The 16,994-nt window shown below is 39.3% G+C and overlaps 1 long non-coding RNA gene across 2 annotated transcripts; it reads left to right on the forward strand.

Moving 5' to 3' along the window:
• Positions 1-4,840: 4,840 nt before the first annotated feature.
• On the forward strand, positions 4,841-13,257 carry LOC110491323 (uncharacterized). Of its 2 annotated transcripts, none has more exons than XR_002468805.3 (4): positions 4,841-5,121; positions 5,869-5,942; positions 9,616-9,953; positions 10,696-13,257. It is a non-coding gene; the product is annotated as an uncharacterized LOC110491323 (long non-coding RNA). The 2 variants fall into 2 exon arrangements; XR_002468804.3 differs by having other exon boundaries at positions 9,616-9,942.
• The last annotated feature ends 3,737 nt before the right edge of the window (positions 13,258-16,994 follow it).

Raw genomic sequence — 16,994 nt, forward strand, 5'->3', positions numbered from 1 at the left:
AGCATTTCATTAAGTGCAAAACTACTCATGTCATCTACAGATTGGAATGTCCACAGTGCAAGGTGTTCTACATTGGACGGACAAAGGGACACCTTCAAGACCGCTTAGCTGAACACAAGTACGCCATACAGGTAGGCAATGAAGACTACCCCATGGCAAGGCACTACAAGTCCTTACTAGAAGAAAAAGAAAGGCACACCTATTAAGACGAGGTGCTGGCTAGCGGAGTAGAAAACTTGAAAATAAAAGAGAGCCGCACACTCTAGGAGCTCAGATGCAAAAATGTAATACCAACGTTTCGACAGCCAAGCTGTCTTCATCAGGGCATAATCACAAAACTACAAGTCCTTACACCATGCCAACCCTGCCTCTCTACAAGCTATGGGTATTGATCTGAAGATATGGATTTACAAACTACAGGCCACTAAGTACCCTGGTTTAAATGAAGATATGGATTTACAAACTACAGGCCACTAAGTACCCTGGTTTAAATGAAGATATGGATTTACAAACTACAGGCCACTAAGTACCCTGGTTTAAATGAAGATATGGATTTACAAACTACAGGCCACTAAGTACCCTGGTTTAAATGATGATATGGATTTACAAACTACAGGCCACTAAGTACCCTGGTTTAAATGAAGATATGGATTTCTCACCTTTCCTGTAGGGTCATGATGGGTCCATTTGTTGCCCTAACCCGGGCGACGCTAGGACCTCCCGGTCGCGGCCGGTTACGACAGAGCCTGGGCGCGAACCCAGGAACTCTGATGGCACAGCTGGCGGTGCACTTAACCACTGCGCCACCCGGGAGGCCATTCGCATTGGATTTTTTTAAACTTTGTTTCCATTGAACATGCCATACAAATAAAGGCCTTTTATGTTATTGTATGAAGAGTGCCATGGTCCTCTCATTTTGATGTCATCTACAGCAGTGAGAGATCTCCTGCCTGGCTGAGAAAGCAGTAAATGTTCTGATCCAGTTTGGCACCACATACCTATATGAGTCAGGGTTCTCAACTCTGGCGTACTTAAAAAACAGAAAGAGACTCCATTACCTCAGGACTGCACTGTTAATAACTAAGCCCAGAGTAGACCTGCTTGTTGAGAACTTCAACCAGTCACACACCTCTCATTAGGACTGGATGTGTGTTTTCTGTCTACATCTTTGTGATGTCATCAGTCAGTTTATTCCAGTTCATAATGAAAATGATTTGTTCTATTTTAACAGCAACAGTTCCAGCCTAGACGGAAATGGAAGAGTGTTTTTACGTGGAAAATTAAACACGAATAGCTGTTTATGTGGGTATTTCATTGTAACGATTACACCGGTAGTCAGGTAGAAGAAGGTGAGTTTAATAATGAACCAATACAGATGGACAAACATGAGCCGTGTACAGATTGTGAGTGAAAACAATACTACTAATGACTGATACTACTGAGGGATAAATAAAGGAAGAGTAATGAGGGTGATGAAGTCCAGGTGTGTATAATGATGGTTACCAGGTGTGCGCAATGTGGGTTGCCAGGTGTGCAAAATGTGGGTTGCCAGGTGTGCGCAATGTGGGTTGCCAGGTGTGCAAAATGTGGGTTGCCAGGTGTGCAAAATGTGGGTTGCCAGGTGTGCAAAATGTGGGTTGCCAGGTGTACAAAATGTGGGTTGCCAGGTGTGCAAAATGTGGGTTGCCAGGTGTGCAAAATGTGGGTTGCCAGGTGTGCAAAATGTGGGTTGCCAGGTGTGCAAAATGATGGTTGCCAGGTGTGCAAAATGTGGGTTGCCAGGTGTGCAAAATGTGGGTTGCCAGGACCAGTAGACCAGCGGTTAGTAGACCAGCAGCTTCAATCACAGGAAGCAGGGAGGGAGGAGGAGTAGACTTGACAGTCATTTGTTTATGATGCATTTGTTTCAGGCATGAGGGCAATGAAATGTACCAATATTTACATATAGTTGCATGTTTTCATAAGCTTTGGTCCCAGGCTGAAATAGTTTAAGAACCCCTGGTTTACATGAACAAAATCGAGGTGTAACCTGCACTTGTATCCAGACTGATGTAATGTACATAAAAACCATAACAAGAGATTTGACTTCTTTCAGTTCCAAAGCATCAACACTAGTAGTACAGCAGAGAATGGCTCAGACTGTACATGGGAATTTGAACATGAATAAAGAAATAACAACAACAATATAAAATTTGAGGTGAACATGAGAAACTTTGCCTTGAAATGAGCAGCAGCAGTACAGAACCTTCTAGACCAGCACATCACACATTACTCACTCGCTAGACACGGAATTAAAGGGCCAGATGCACAATTAAAGGGGAATTACACTCACAAATGACAAGTCCAGTCCGAAATAAAATGTGTTCTGATGTGATTGAAGCATTGACATGGACTCAGAACATCTAATTGTGTTGTTTCTCTATGAACAATTGTAATTGTGAGAGTAAAAAACAAAACAAAATCTTAAACTAGGAAGAATAAAAAAAATCACTTATTTAATAGGTCCCCCCTTAAAACAGTGCACTGCTTTCTCTTGTACACTAAGGACCCAGGGAAGAGTTGCTGGGCAGAGGATAAGAGAAGAATGTTATTTGAAATCTTGAAAACAAATTGTAACTAACAACATATTTCATTTTTTTCAAGAAGCTCTCATGCTAAAAAATGTTGGAGAGCCCTGGTCTAGGGTGTCATGTTAGAGAAGGTTAGAGACTCCTGGTCTAGGGTGTCATGTTAGAGAAGGTTAGAGACTCCTGGTCTAGGGTGTCATGTTAGAGAAGGTTAGAGACTCCTGGTCTAGGGTGTCATGTTAGAGAAGGTTAGAGACTCCTGGTCTAGGGTGTCATGTTAGAGAAGGTTAGAGACTCCTGGTCTAGGGTGTCATGTTAGAGAAGGTTAGAGACTCCTGGTCTAGGGTGTCATGTTAGAGAAGGTTAGAGACTCCTGGTCTAGGGTGTCATGTTAGAGAAGGTTAGAGACTCCTGGTCTAGGGTGTCATGTTAGAGAAGGTTAGAGACTCCTGGTCTAGGGTGTCATGTTAGAGAAGGTTAGAGACTCCTGGTCTAGGGTGTCATGTTAGAGAAGGTTAGAGACTCCTGGTCTAGGGATTCCCGAGAATGGTGCAACAAACAAAAACATCCAGTCAGTGGCAGTCCTGTGGGTGAAAACAGCTTGTTGATGAGAGGTCGAAGGAGAATGGCAAGAACCGTGTAAGCTAACAGGCGGGCCACAAACAGACAAATAACGGCGCAGTACAACAGTGGTGTGCAGAGCGACATTTCGGTACGAAACAACTCATCGATCCTTGTCACGGATGGGCTATTGCAGCAGACCACAAAGGGACCACAACGGGTTACACTCCTATCAGCTAAAAACAGGAAGAAGAGGCTCCAGTGGGCACGTGATCAACACTAGACAATTAAGGAGTGATGTATGTGCCCAACCGCCTGTATTCAGACTTATGTAGCAACATTTGAAATCCTGTTTTTGACATTGGACAAAAATGGTAGATCATACACTGCATTTGAGGAACAATGGGAAAGTTATTCTGCTTTGAAAATTGATCAACTTGTAACCTCAATTTTGAGGAAATGGCTTTTGAATGTTTTGGTGCCAACTGCAGAGCACTTCTTTTTCTACCCCCATTCAGCATCCTTCACAACCTCTTAAGCTTTAGTTCCACCAATCTCTTTAAGGGTTGATCCGAGTGTTCTGTCCTAACAACAGCAGTCAAGCACCCAAGCTAAATGGCAAACAGTTGTCGCAGTGACATTCTATTGAAATGGATTCTTGCATACTGGAGTCTTTTGATAGCTAGCTAAACAATGGACCATAATCCAGACTCATGATGTTACTAACCAGCATGAATCTGCAGGTAGCTAACCAACCAGGTTCAATGTTAGCTAGCTAACAGTAGGCTATAACTAGCCAAGCAAATGGCTCTGAGATACGAATAATAAGATCATACATGTAATGTTGCCCTTAGTTAAAGATGAATTTGGAGACAGGTGTTTTCTCCATCTCCTTAGCTATCATACATTAATTCCACTGATTTAAAAACTCGGTCCTCCAGAAAGTGGAGAGCAACACTTATGCAATTCTAATAAGTAATATATATGAAAACAATTGCATTAGCCAGAATTTCCTACACATACTAACCAGCTCGAATAGAAAGAAGATGCTATATGGCAGACCAATCCAAACTCATTCCTTGACATTTCCAGCCCACTCATCATCTCAGCCAATCATGGCTAGCGTGAAGGTTACTGACTTTTTCTGTGGCTCGTAATTTATCAATATTATTTGTATTTACAGATGGCTTACGCGTTTGTTATTAAGGCGCATGAAAGTTCACATGTTCCAGAAGGCATTTCTGCCAAAAAAAAGAGAGAGACAGAGAGAGAGAGACAGAGAGAGCGAGAGAGCGAGAGAGAGAGAGACAGAGAGAGCGAGAGAGAGAGACAAAGAGCGAGAGAGAGAGAGAGAGAGAGAGAGAGAGAGAGAGAGAAAGAGAAGGAGAAAGAGAAAGAGAAAGAGAGAAAGAGAGAGAGAGATTATATACCTCACTTGCTTTGGCATTGTTATCACGTTTCCCATGCCAATAATCTGTGGCTATTTCACCACTGGAAACTCTCCTTGACTCTGGTGTTCTTTACTTTGTGTGTGTGTGTGTGTGCATGTGTGCGTGCGTGCGTGCGTTCTTGTGGCCTTAGGAAGCACTATTTTGCTCAAAGTATTTTTTTTATGCTGTGATGGTTTTATTAAGTATGATAGTTACCGGTTGTGCAAAATGTGGATTGTCAGGAACTGTGGTTAGTAGACCTAAAAATCTAGCTTAGCCTAAGAAAAAGTCCAGGGAAAAAACCCTTGGTGAAAGTAAATTCACTGTGCTTTGCCCTCCCTCGCTGCCCATTTTAGGACTGTCGGGGATCTGTCCAGGAGGGAGAGGGAGAGGGAGAGAGAGAGAGAGAGAGAGAGAGAGAGAGAACGTGTTGCATGCCTTCTCAACAGTCTTCAGGTAGGGTAGAGATTGTCTCCACCGAATCTCTTCTCTCACAGTTATTTTCTGGGACACTGCACAATACAACTTTATTTGACGGCAGGACATTCAGAGGCTGTAAGCTTGTAAGTACAGTATCCTTACCTACTTAGATCATTGTGAGTGAGTGAGTGAGTGAGTGAGTGAGTGAGTGAGGATTTGTTGGTCACGTCACCTCGACGGACATCTCATGATTACTCTCAGGGTCTCAATCTCAGAATGTTCTTTTGTTTTCCTCAGCGCTAATGACAGTCTGTGTTAGATGGTGAATTCAGCTGAACTCTGGGTGTTTCTTTGGTAGGCCTACTAAGGCTGTGGAGAGAGGAAAATGCATAAATGTGGAAAAGTTCAGGCTTTGCAGATTGCATGCAGGGGGGAGAAGTTTTGGTGCGGGGGGAGCCCCAGGTTGCAATTCAGAACCTCTCATACCCATTTTACAATGCCAAAGTATTTTTTAACTCATTGACTTTTGCAGATAAATCTAAAAAGCTCTATTTTTCTCAATGTCTATTCTAAAGCTTAAGTGTGTACACACTATTGTATTTATACTTTGGATATGGTCTTTCGTCAGGAAAAGTAATTTAAAAAACTGCTTGAGTGGAACTTGAAAACTATTCAGATTCACCCAGAATTTCTCCTGACCTGTTCTTAATTAAATATCACTACAGCTCCACAGTTGCCACGAAAACAGATCAGGGCTGTGGTTAATTCCAGTCCTTCAAGACATAGAACTACTGCTTGAAGCACACAGTCTATGTCCAATCTGATGTAGGTTAATGTAGGTTAATGTATAAGCTATTCATGTTTTGTGGTTTTTGTTCTTTGTGCTTTAGGACACATGGCAAAATGCTTCTGCTGTTTCTGAGTCTCGGTTTGCTCACTTCTAATGTCCAGTCAGAAAAACAAGGTAAACTCAACACTTTATACATTGTTATGGTTGTTATGAGTGAGAAAGTTATAGGTTCAAAGATCATAGCCCCAAGACATACCTCCCCTGTTATTCTATTGGTGAGGGGTTAGCATGTCTTGGGGGTAAGATCTTTGACCCTCTCATCATTATTCACAATTAAATCAGGAGTATTCATCATCGTGGTAGCAAACACATTATTGTAGAAGTGTTTAGAAACATATGCTGTTCTTATTTATAATAAAAATGACTCCAAAATGACACAATACATATTTACCATTCATTTCTATTGAGCAGAAAATAACTGAAACACAAACCAAAACAAACAACAAATGCATCCAACAAGTTTGAAAAGTCAAATTGCATGCTAGGAATATGGGACCTGTAACGGTTCTCTTGTTGTGGAGTAGAGGCGGACCAAAACGCAGCGTGGTGGTTGTTCATTGTAGTTTAATGAAGACACTATACATGAACAAACTAACGAAAACAAGAAACGTGAGAACTCAAAACAGCCCAATCTGGTGTAAACACAAAGACAGGAACAATCACCCACAAACACACAGTGAAACCCAGGCTACCTAAATATGGTTCCCAATCAGAGACAATGACGAACACCTGCCTCTGATTGAGAACCATATCAGGCCGAACATAGAACTAGACCAAAACATAGAAAAACAAACATAGACTGCCCACCCAACTCACGCCCTGACCATACTAAATAAATACAAAAACAAAGGAAATAGAGGTCAGAACGTGACAGGACCAAATACTAAACCTTTCAATACTTTATTAATAAGAATCTTCATTGGTGTCAATAATTATGAACCCTGCCATGTTGAGAGAAAAAAAGACATTTGATTAAATGTCATTGTATTGTCATGTTCAGATTGAACACAGACAGTTTTGTAGCTTCATTGATGCTGACAGAGGTGTATAAATTCCAGTGGTGGAAAAAGTACCCAATTACCATACAAGACAAGACGCCTTTCAATAGAAAACGACTGAAGTAAAGTGAATGTCACCCAGTAAAATACTACTTGATTAAAATATATACTTCAGTATCAAAAGTAAAAGTAAAAATAATTTCACATTCCTTATTTAACTTAAATCTACCTGAACATCTATAGCAAGACCTAAAATTGTTGTCTAGCAACAACCAACTTGGCAGAGCTTGAAGGTTTTGAAAATAATAATGGGCAAATGTTACACAATCCAGGTGTGCAATGCTCTTAGAGACGTGCCCAGAAAGACTCACAGCTGTAATCACTGCCAACGAGGCTTCTTTTATTGACTCATACTAATGTAAATTCAATATTTATGTATATAATGTTCAATACATTTACTGAAATGTCTAATAAAATGCATTCACTTTGTCATTATGAGGTATTATGTGTAAAACATATATTTAATAAAATTAGTAAAACAACAAAATGTGAAATAAGTCAAGGGATATTAAACGTTTCTGAAGGCGCAGTACATGATAATTGTTTACTCTAGTATGCCCACAAGACTTACAAGACTTGTCTGAAGGTAACCCAGTACCACTGCTCTAATATCGATAAACACTCAATATTATGAAAATTATGAACGGGAATGACATTTACGCTAACGGGTGGCCATAAAGAACTAGCTAAAAGCCACGCCTCCAATAAGCTATGCCTCTAATCTAACAGTCTGACACCTCTACAATATGTTAATAAAAAGGTTCACATTTTAACCCCTCACATTACCAAAAGTTTGCAGTTTGAACTTTTACACAGAGGTTCCTGTGAGACCCTTTGAAAGGTGTTACTCATTTCAGGATACCACTGAATGATAATGTACAGTGCGGCAAAAAAGTATTTAGTCAACCACCAATTGTGCAAGTTCTCCCACTTAAAAATATGATAGAGGCCTGTAATTTTCATCATAGGTACACTTCAACTATGACAGACAAAATGAGAAAAAAAATCCAGAAAATCACATTGTAGAATTTTTAATGAATTTATTTGCAAATTATGGTGGAAAGTAAGTATTTGGTCAATAACAAAAGTTTATCTCAATACTTTGTTATATACTCTTTGTTGGCAATGACAAAGGTCAAACGTTTTCTGTAAGTCTTCACAAGGTTTTCACACACTGTTGCTGGTATTTTGGCCCATTCCTCCATGCAGATCTCCTCTAGAGCAGTGATGTTTTGGGGCTGTTGCTGGGCAACACAGACTTTCAACTCCCTTCAAAGATGTTCTATGGGGTTGAGATCTGGAGACTGGCTAGGCCAATCCAGGACCTTGAAATGCTTCTTAAGAAGCCACTCCTTCGTTGCCCGGGCGGTGTGTTTTGGATCATTGTCATGCTGAAAGACCCAGCCACGTTTCAACTTCAATGCCCTTGCTGATAGAAGGAGGTTTTCACTCAAAATCTCACGATATAAGGCCCCATTCATTCTTTCCTTTACACGGATCAGTCGTCCTGGTCCCTTAGCAGAAAAACAGCCCAAAAGCATGATGTTTCCACCCCCATGCTTCACAGTAGGTATGGTGTTCTTTGGATGCAACTCAGCCTTCTTTGTCCTCCAAACACGACGAGTTGAGTTTTTACCAAAAAGTTATATTTTTTATATTATATTTTTTACAAGTTATAAGTTTCATCTGACCATATGACATTCTCCCAATCTTCTTCTATATTATCCAAATGCTCTCTAGCAAACTTCAGATGGGCCTGGAAATGTACTGGCTTAAGCAGGGGGACACGCCTGGCACTGCAGGATTTGAGTCCCTGGCGGCGTAGTGTGTTACTGATGGTAGGCTTTGTTTCTTTGGTCCCAGCTCTCTGCAGGTCATTCACTAGATCCCTCCGTGTGGTTCTGGGATTTTTGCTCATCGTTCTTGTGATCATTTTGACCCCACGGGGTGAGATCTTGCGTGGAGCCCCAGATCGAGGGAGATTATCAGTGGTCTTGTATGTCTTCCATTTCCTAATAATTACTCCCACAGTTGATTTCTTCAAACCAAGCTGCTTACCTATTGCAGATTCAGTCTTCCCAGCCTGGTGCAGGCCTACAATTTTGTTTCTGTTGTCCTTTGACAGCTCTTTGGTCTTGGCCATAGTGGAGTTTGGAGTGTGACTGTTTGAGGTTGTGGACAGGTGTCTTTTATACTGATAACAAGTTCAAACAGTTGCCATTAATACAAGTAACGAGTGGAGGACAGAGGAGCCTCTTAAAGAAGAAGTTACAGGTCTGTGAAAGCCAGAAATCTTGCTTGTTTGTAGGTGACCAAATACTTATTTTCCACCATAATTTGCAAATAAATTCATTAAAAATCCTACAATGTGATTTTCAGATTTTTTTTTCTCATTTTGTCTGTCATAGTTGAAGTGTACCTATGATGAAAATTAGAGGCCTCTCTCATCTTTTTAAGTGGGAGAACTTGCACAATTGGTGGCTGACTAAATACTTTTTTGCCCCACTGTACATATGAATGTGAATGTACACATTTGTCATTGTATGTACAGTATATTAACACGTTTATCATCATGTAAAATGTACTGGAACAATGCTATGATATTATGCTGCATGTTCATTCCTTGATATAGTTTGATACCCAATATTATCCATTGATATCCTTTCATTCATTGACATCCGATATTATGTTGCTTGTTGATTAATTCATGTCCTTGTTTGTTTTTCCAGGGGTTGATGTAACGTGTGAAAATCAATCGGTTGTAGCAGGACAGAACCACAACCTGACATGTAGAGTGGAATACAGTGATGCATATCAGAATAAGAAGGGTGATGTAGGTAACAGTGAGATGGGATGTAAAACTGAACAGTATTTCTGGAAGGATAAATCAAAAACTCCAATACGAAATTGTGATTGTACAAAAGATTGTAACACTACGATAACAACCAACACCTACTTTTGTGAGATCAAAAATGTTACCAACGCTGATGAGGGAAACTACACTTTTACCATTAACACAGACTGTGGCAACGGACATGGCACATTGACTGTTTCATGTAAGTTACATGTAAGTACAATGCTAATATACAGTGACCAGTGTTACACAGGTTAAATGGGTTCATGTGATATGACCAGGAAAAGGTCCAGTAATTCAAATGAAATGTGATAATACAGTATTCATATACACTGAGTTAACAAAACATTAGGAACACCTGCTCTTTCCATGACATAGACTGACCAGGTGAATCCAGGTGAAAGCTATGATCCCTTGTTGATGTCACTTGTTAAATCCACTTCAATCAGTGATGATGAAGGGGAGGAGACAGGTTAAAGAAGGATTTAATTTATTTAGCATTGAGATAAATGAGACATGGCTTGTGTATGTGTACCATTCAGAGGGTGAATGGGCAAGACAAGATTTAACTGCATTTGAATGAGGTATGGTAGCAGGCGCCAGGAGCACCGGTTTGAGTGTGTCAAGAACTGCAACGCTGCTGGGTTTTTCACGCTCAAAAGTTTCCTGTGTGTATCAAGAATTGTCCACCACGCAAAGGACATCCAGCCAACTTGACACAACTGTGGGAAACATTGTAGTCAAGATGTGCCATTATCCCTGTGGAATGCTTTCGACACCTTGTAGGATCCATGCCCCGATGAATTGAGGCAGTTTTCAGGGCAAAGGGGGGTGCAACTCAATATTCAGAAGGTGTTCCGAATGTGTTGTACACTCAGTGTATATATTCCATATGGGGCTTGATACTGCAACATTTGTGAGTATTCTGAGTGCTAACCTCTCTTTATTTTCTCAGTGAGAAATGAAAAACAAGCGTTTCTGGGATCGTCAGGTCACCTATCGTCAGTATCATCACTGTTCTGGGTGTTCTACTGTTTCTCATCTTAAGACTTAATAGTTCCTTGAGAAACAATGACAAAGCTACCAGAGAGGCCCTAAACCAGAAGCCTGCATAACTTTCAATCTGGAAGAGTGGTGTGTGTGTGTGTGTGTGTATGTGTGTGTGTTGGTTCTATTATCCTTGTGGGGACAGAAAAATCTCATTTACACAAGTAGTCAAACTCCTAAGTCAATAAATACTTTGTGGAAGCTCTTTTTGCATTGATTGCAGCTGTGAGTCTGTCTGGGTACGTCTCTAAGTCAATACTTTGTGGAAGCTCCTTTGGCATTGAATAGAGCTGTGAATCTGTCTGGGTACGTCTCTAAGAGATTTCCACATCTGGATTGTTCAACATTTCCTCATTATTCTTTTCAAAATTCTTCAAGCTCTACCAAATTGGCTGTTGATCATAGCTAGAGAACCATTTTCAGATCTTGCCATAGATTGACTGTCTTCTTGGCAACTCTAGTGTAGATTTGGCCATGGGTTATTGTCCAGTTGAAAGGTGAATTCATCTCCCAGCGTCTAGTGTATTGGATTTACATAAAAAATAACACTTTGTATTCAGGACAAAAACTGAATTACTTTGCCATGTTTTTTTGCAGTACTACAATAGTGCCTTGTTTCAAACATGATGCTTGTTTTGGAATATTTTTATTCTGTACAGGCTTCCTTTTCACTCAGTCAATTATTATTAATTTACCTTTATTTAACTAGACAGGTCAGTGATGAACAAATTCTTATTTACAATGACAGTCTACCGGGGAACAGTGGGTTAACTGCCTTGTCCAGGTGCAGAACAACAGGTTTTTACCTTGTCAGCTCGGGGATTCGATCCAGGAACCTATTGGTTAATGGCACAACACTCTAACCACTAGGCTACCTGCCGCCCCACCAAACTAGTCAAGGTTAGTGTTGTGGAGTAACTACAATGTGTTTGATCCATCCTCAGTGTTCTCCTATCACAGCCATTAAACTCTGTAACTGTTTTAAAGTCACCATTGGCCTCATGGTGAAATTCATGAGCGGCTTCCTTCCTGTCTGACAACTGAGTTAGGAAGGACACCTGTATCTTTGTAGTGACTGGATGTATTGATACAACACCCAAAGTCAAGTTAGTAACTCCACCAAGCTCAAAGGACTATTCAATGTCTGCTTTTTGTTTTACCCATCTACCAATAGGTTCCCTTTACAAGGCATTTGGAAAACCTCCCTGGTCTTTGTGCTTGAATCTGTGTTTGAAATTCCCTGCTCGTCCGAGAGACCTTACAGATAATTGTATGTGTGGGGTACAGAGATGAGGTAGTCATTAAAAAATCATGTTAAAACACTATTATTGCACACAGAGTGAGTCCATGCAATTTATTATGTGATTTGTTAAGCAAATGTTTACTCATGAACTTATTTAGACTTGTCATAACAAAGGGGTTGAACACTTTTTTACTCAAGACATTTAAGATTTTTATTTTTTTCATTATTTGTAAAACCTTTGAAAAACCTAATTCCACTTTGACATTATGGGCTATTGTGTGTGGACCAGTGACCCAAACATCTCAGCTGAATCTATTTTCAATTCAGGCTTTAACACCACAAAATGTGGACAAAGTCAAGGGGTGTGAATACTTTCTGAAGGCACTGTGTCATGTGATGTGTTGTATTATTCTGTAAAACTCACAAGCAGTGATTTACCACTAAGCTTGGTTTGTATAATTGATGTAATATTCTAAATGGGAATTTTGTTATGAATATCGTTATTGATTTATGTACAAATACACCTTTGGAAATAACCAGTCGTTATAATGATACTTCTATCATATAGAGCTTGTTGTCTTGTATTTAATTATTATCTACACCAATCATGTATATTTCAGACATCACAGTACCTACCGTAGCTCGCAGGTTGACATTTATTTGGACTCATGTATGTGGAGGCAGCTCTGCAGAGTGGTCACTAGCTGGCACAACAACAAAGTCATAAAACCGAACCATAACTTTAACCCTAGATAGCATTATTCAGATCAACATTTTTACATCTACAGTGTTAAATGTAACACTGAAAGTGTATATGTGACCCATCAGAATAGTGTTACTAAACTAACACTGTTCAAAGTGTTGACAAACTAACACTCCTAGAGCGTTGGTTCCCTAACACCATGGGTTATTCAGACTTTAAAACTATTAGAGATGATGCTGCTACACTTTTTAGTTTTATTCCATAACACAGTATTTTGGTGTTGTTTTAACACTGTAAGACCATCTGCATTTTTAACTCAAATACTTAGTAAGTTCAATGAAAAGTAATTATTACTTAAACTGACTCCAAACTAAATGAGACGTCAAATCAACAACATTATGCATGCTCTACTGCATGTCCATTTTTGTGAATTGTTTCTAAAATCTGTGTTTTTGCCAGAACATCAAGTGATTTATTGATTAATCTTATGCTGCACAAAGATCAATAAAAAATGTCTAAACTAATCATTTATTTTTTTTGCACCCTTACTGAAATGGCTGTAATTCCTGCCAAAGATGCTTCAACAAAGTACTGAGTAAAGGGTCTGAATACTTATGTAAATGTCATATTTCCATCTTTTATGTTTAATACATTTGCAAAAAAAATCTAAAATATGTTTTTGCTGTGTCATTATGGGATATTGTGTGTAGATTGATGAGGGAAAATATTATTTAATCCATTTTTAAATAAGGAAGAAACGTAACAAAATGGGTACTGTATATAGATTTGCTTTTAAAACCTCTCCTGGATTGGACCACCCCTGCGGTATGGTGGAGGTAACTTGCGCTAATATGATTATTCTTTTTACCTTTATTTAACTAGGCAAGTCAGTTAAGAACAAATTCTTATTTTCAATGACGGCCTAGAACAACAGATTTGAACCATGTCAGCTCTGGGATTTGAACTCGCAACCTTTTGGTTACTAGTCCAACGCTCTAACCACTAGGCTACCCTGCCGCATGAAGTTAACGTCATACCCAAGAAGATGGGACGGCAGTGTAGCCTAGTAGTTAGAGCGTTGGCCTAGTAACCAGAAGGTTGCAAGATTGAATCCTCGAGCTGACATGGTACAAATCCGCCATTCTGCCCCTGAACAAGGAAGTGAACACACTGTTCCTTGGCTGTCATTGTACATTTATTCTTAATTAACTGACTTGCCTAGTGAAATAAAGGTAAAATAAAAATCTATTTAAAAAATAAATAATTCCCAGGACATAGACAGATCTGATATGGCCAGAAAGCTTAAATTACTGTTCATTTGACTGATACAATGTTTTGAACAGTAATGCAATGGTTCATTTGATCAGTCTAAAACTTTGCACATACACTGCTGCCATCTAGCGGTCAAAATCTAACTTATGCCTAAACTGCAATAATACATCGTTGCCTTTCTCTTGAATTTCAAAGATGTTGGGATACAACAAATGTATGTTTTTTTCTTTGTATTATATTTTACCAAATCTAATGTGCTATATTCCCCTGCATACATTTCACATGTCCACACACTTCAAAGTGTTTCCTTTTCAATGATATCAAGAATATCCTTGCTGCAGGTCCTGACCTACAGGAAGTTAGATTTGGACATGTCATTTTAGGCAAAAATTGCAGACTGTTCAGGGGAGCCCCTCCTCCAGACATCTGCAGATCCTCTGAGCTGGTGGAAGAACAAGGCCTCTGTCTACCCACGGCTTACTAAAGTCATGACAGAGAGACTCTGCAGTGGCCACATACGTTCCCACTGAGAGGGTCTTCTCGTAAATAGGGGCAAGTAATAACTGAAAGAAACCGCATCAGCCCCTTGAAAGTGAGGCAGCTTGCATTTCTGAATGGAAATCTCTCATAAAAGCAAATATTGTAATGTTTTTAAAATGTTATAACTGCCTTCATTTTGCTGTACCCCTGGAAGAGTAGCCTGGGCCTGGCCAGCAGCTAATAGGGATCCATAATATATACAAATACAAAACACAATCTGGGAACCATTCCTATCCCACATTTCCCCCAGACAACCCTCCAAAAAGTAGCCAAGGCAGGAAGACAAACAGTCAGTCGGCACCTAGCTCTGTCCCCATATCCTAGTGTTTTAACACTGTCCCTTCAAATAAAAACAATGAAAGGGCAACTCGCTCTGTTACAAGAGGGTGCTCCGGCACCACTGGTGAGTGAGCGCAAACCAAACTATGGACTACTCACCACAAGAGCAGGGAACTGGTGCACATGCGTCAAATAAAGGTGACCCGTTATTGTATAGACTCGTTATTGTTATTTTATTGTGTTACTTTTTATTATTTTTTACTTTAGTTTATTTGGTAAATATTTTCTTAATTCTTTCTTGAACTGCATTGTTGGTTAAGGGCTTGTAAGTAATCATTTCAAGGTAAGGTCTTCAACCAGTTATATTCGGCTCATGTGACAAATAGTTTGATTTGATTTGATTTGCTTCCTTTGTAAATATTTTACTTAAAAAATATATTTTAGCAATAAAATTTACTTTTGATACTTAAGTATATTTTAAACCAAATACTTATAGACTTTTACTCAAGTAGAATTTTACTGGGTGACTTTCACTTTTATTTGAGTCATTTTCTATTAAGATATCATTACTTTTACTCAAGTATGACAATTGGGTACTTTATCCACCCCTGCTTTCTTCTACCTTCGGAAAATACCTAATATTTTGTGACAGCTGATGCATCCTCTCCTTCAGTGTCAAGTAAGCATGTAACTGCGTTGACAGTCATTGATCTGCAAGTCATTTTCCATGCCGAACAATCCCAGGCAATATCAGTAGCCTAGTGATACTCTGTGCACAGTGCTGCGACGGATGCTGACCAACCAGAGGCAAGCCTATTCCTGATCACCTTCAGCATTCAAAATGCTCGCACAAATGGCTTGCGCATAATTAGGCTTCATTAGTAGAGTGACAACCAATGTAACTTGCTATGTTATTGTTATCAAATCAGCTGTTGAAAATGCTGTTTTACCAGAATATAAGCAGCGTAAGCTACCGGTTCGGAGGCACAACTCTGGTTACCTGCTGATCAAGGCTTAGCCTACATTCAGTATAGTTTTTATTTTGATTGTTCAGGTTCACCATCAGCAGTAGTTTTGATAGCTCTGCTATAAAAAAAAAATCGGAATACTTTTTAGATATACAGGGTAATGTCGATAATTTCATAACGAGGACATCAATCCTTTTGTAAGTGGGTGATGGGGATTTCAGATCAAAGGTGAGGGGACAAAAAGCATAAATTGCCTCCACTATGGTTCAGTTCCGGTGCCTACCGCGGTTGTGCTCAATTCAGAATTTTGGAATTTAATTCCATTCAACTCATGAGTTGAAATTCGAATTGAATTGGCCACACAGGATGTAGAATTTGAGTTTGAGTGACAGGAAGTTGAATTTAATAAAAAATAAATTCCACTCAGTCACAGAATATGAGAGTTTCATTGAAACTGTCAAGTCACACTTCCAGATAGATGATAACACATACCCTTTCTCTGGAAACAATGCTCATATACTCTTTTAACCTTAGTGCTTAGAATAGCCAGTTATATGTCCACCAACCATTTCATTTGTTTGGCCTCTTTGTGAAAGCTTCAGGGTCAACTTGAGGGTTAAACAAATTCTGGGAAATGTAGCATATTGAACAAAATTGAAGTGATTAATGAAATATAATAACTTAGAATATTTGCACACAGGGTTAGTTTTCCCTGATCATTCATTTTAAGGGTTAGTCCTGAAAATCAATTGTTTCAAAAATATTCATGTACAAGATCTTTATGTACAAGATGTATATTTGTAGACTACACCTAATATAGAATAGTAGAAGCATTTGACTTTCATTGAATTTCACTGAATTCATTTCTATTTTCTTTTTTTCAAATTTGAATTGCAAATCTGTATCCTGTTTACTACTTCAATACAAATAATTTAATAGGAATTTAGGAGGTCTTCTCAATTCAGTTTTGAATTCAGCACAACTCTGGTGCCTACATACACTATAGAAGCATCCGTCATTTATATATGTACACTCAGTTTACAAAACATTAAGAATTACCTTTCTAATTTTGAGTTGCATCAACATCTGCAACCTCGTCTATGTTTTACCTTGAAGGACAATGTTACCCTCCATTGGTATAAGTGCAGGACTATAGCAGAGAGAAAGACAGTCACCCTTACTCAAAACATACCTTTCAAATA

This window comes from Oncorhynchus mykiss, chromosome 16 (assembly GCF_057628025.1).
Source record: "Oncorhynchus mykiss isolate SJ-2025 chromosome 16, ASM5762802v1, whole genome shotgun sequence".
NCBI lineage: Eukaryota > Metazoa > Chordata > Actinopteri > Salmoniformes > Salmonidae > Oncorhynchus > Oncorhynchus mykiss.